Source organism: Penaeus vannamei, chromosome 33 (genome assembly GCF_042767895.1).
Source record: "Penaeus vannamei isolate JL-2024 chromosome 33, ASM4276789v1, whole genome shotgun sequence".
NCBI classification, from domain to species: Eukaryota; Metazoa; Arthropoda; class Malacostraca; order Decapoda; family Penaeidae; genus Penaeus; species Penaeus vannamei.
Genome location: NC_091581.1, coordinates 29,685,643 through 29,688,142, shown reverse-complemented (window position 1 = coordinate 29,688,142; position 2,500 = coordinate 29,685,643). Strand labels below are relative to the sequence as shown.

At 37.2% G+C, this 2,500-nt stretch overlaps 1 protein-coding gene across 2 annotated transcripts in view; it reads right to left on the bottom strand.

Annotated features, from left to right (window-relative positions):
* The window catches only part of sfl (N-deacetylase and N-sulfotransferase sfl), a 37,327-nt gene that overhangs the window by 34,331 nt on the left and 496 nt on the right, over nucleotides 1-2,500 (bottom strand). The window lies entirely within an intron of this gene.

Sequence of the window (2,500 nt, the reverse complement as noted above, 5' to 3'; positions counted from 1 at the left end):
GAATGAATAAATAAATTGCTAGAATGAATAAATGAATTGCTAGAATAAATAAATAGCTAGAATAAATAAATAAATTGCTAGAATAAATAAATGAATTGCTAGAATTGATAAATAAATTGCTAGAATGAATAAATAAATTGCTAGAATTAGTAAATACATTGCTAGGATTAATAAATAAATTGCTAGAATAAATAAATAAATTGCTAGAATGAATAAATAAATTGCTAGAATGAATAAATAAATTGCTAGAATGAATAAATAAATTGCTAGAATAAATAAATAAATTGCTAGAATAAATAAATAAATTGCTAGAATTGATAAATAAATTGCTAGAATGAATAAATAAATTGCTAGAATGAATAAATGAATTGCTAGAATAAATAAATAGCTAGAATAAATAAATAAATTGCTAGAATAAATAAATGAATTGCTAGAATTGATAAATAAATTGCTAGAATGAATAAATAAATTGCTAGAATTAGTAAATACATTGCTAGGATTAATAAATAAATTGCTAGAATAAATAAATAAATTGCTAGAATGAATAAATAAATTGCTAGAATTAATAAATGAATTGCTAGAATGAATAAATAAATTGCTAGAATAAATAAATAAATTGCTAGAATAAATAAATAAATTCTGCTTTGAATATGTCGTCATTTAACCAACACATTGTGATACCTGCATCCACGCTGCTAAATATTGTCTTTATGTGCGTATCCCTGTATGTTTGTTTGTGTATATGCATATGTGGATATATCATCTATGTAATCTATATATATGTGTGTGTATGTATATATATGTGTATACAAATGTATATACATAAGTGTGGTGTGTGTGTGTGTGTGTATGTGTGTGTGTGTGTGTGTGTGTGTGTGTGTGTGTGTGTGTGTGTGTGTGTGTGTGTGTGTGTGTGTGTGTGTGTGTGTGTGTGTGTGTGTGTGTCTGGGCAAGGTCTATCTATATAAGCACTTATATAGACCGTGAGTGTGGGTACGTACATGCGTGCGTACGTGCCTGCGTGCCTGTGGGTGTGTGTGTGTGGGTGGCTCTGTACACGCGTGCAAGTGTGTGCATCCACCGCACGTATATGTACATTTGCACGCACGCTTATTTACGTAGGATTTTGCCTTCCATGTGCCTGGGTGTGCATGCGTTCGTCTACCTCCCTGTCGACATCTTCGCACATACATGCATTTGGTGTCTCGCCGAGTGTTTCTCCAATCACGAGAGACATGTGTGCAGCCTCTGCGAAACCCGAGCCCTGGACCGTCGATGGATTAAAAGGCAAAAAGGGAGAGGGAGAGAGAGAGAGAGAGAGAGAGAAGGCAAGGCGGAGAATGTTGGGGCAGGGCATGAGGGTGAAAGAAACGACGGTAGGAAGGGAAAAGGAGAGAAATGATGGCAGACAGAGCGAAGAAGAGACGTAAAGAGGGAAGGAGGGCGAGAGAAAGAGAGGGAGAATGAGTGGGAGAGTGGGAGTGATGGAAGGAGGGAGGGAGTGAAGGAGGGAGGGAGGGAGGGAGAAGGAGAGCGAGAGCGAGCGAGCGAGCGAGCGAGAGAGAGAGAGAGAGAGAGAGAGAGAGAGAGAGAGAGAGAGAGAGAGAGAGAGAGAGAGAGAGAGAGAGAGAGAGAGAGAGAGAGAGAGAGAGAGAGAGAGAGACAGAAAGAGAGATGAAAGACAACAGAAGAGAAAAAAACAGGATGAAGGAAGCAAATTCTCCGCATCAAAAATGCACAACAACCTCTCCTAAAAAAAAAAGAAAAAAAAGAAAAAAACTCAAACGAACACGCCATTCTCAGCCTTACGCTCCGTATACGGAAGATCGACAAACCCACCTCTTCCCTCCACACCACCTCCTTCCCTGTGACCCTGGATTTGACCCCTAATTGGCTCGGGTCAGACGTCAACGAGGGGAAGACCAACTAAACATTTGTATTACACCAACGTCTGTACTCTCTCTAGTCGTCACATATGGCTGCCGTTACATTCTCATCTGATTTACGGTTTTAATACCATCATTATCATTATTCATATCATCAGTATTGCTTTACTCATAAATAGTATCATCATTGCTGATTCATTGTCATTCTTACACGCTGTCGTCATCATCAACATTTTCTTTCTCATACCATTATCATTATGATCAATATTAATATATCTATGATCAATATGACCCAATGACTGTCAATATAAGCCTGATTGGCACAGTCATCATCACTATCTTTGGCAGCTCTCGTAATCAATTCTAATATATCAAACTATGAACCGTATTCGTGTTGACAGATGTAGAAAGGTATGAATGAGAATGAATATCTTCCACAATACAAGAGATGTATTTCTGACGAAGATATATTCGAAACCTGGTCAAATACATCTCTTGTATTGTGAAGATATTCATTCTCCTTCATACCTTTCTATATTAATCTCTATTATCTTTAGTGTTGCTGTGGGTTTCAGTAGCACCGACGTATGTGTCATAGAAAACAACAACAACAA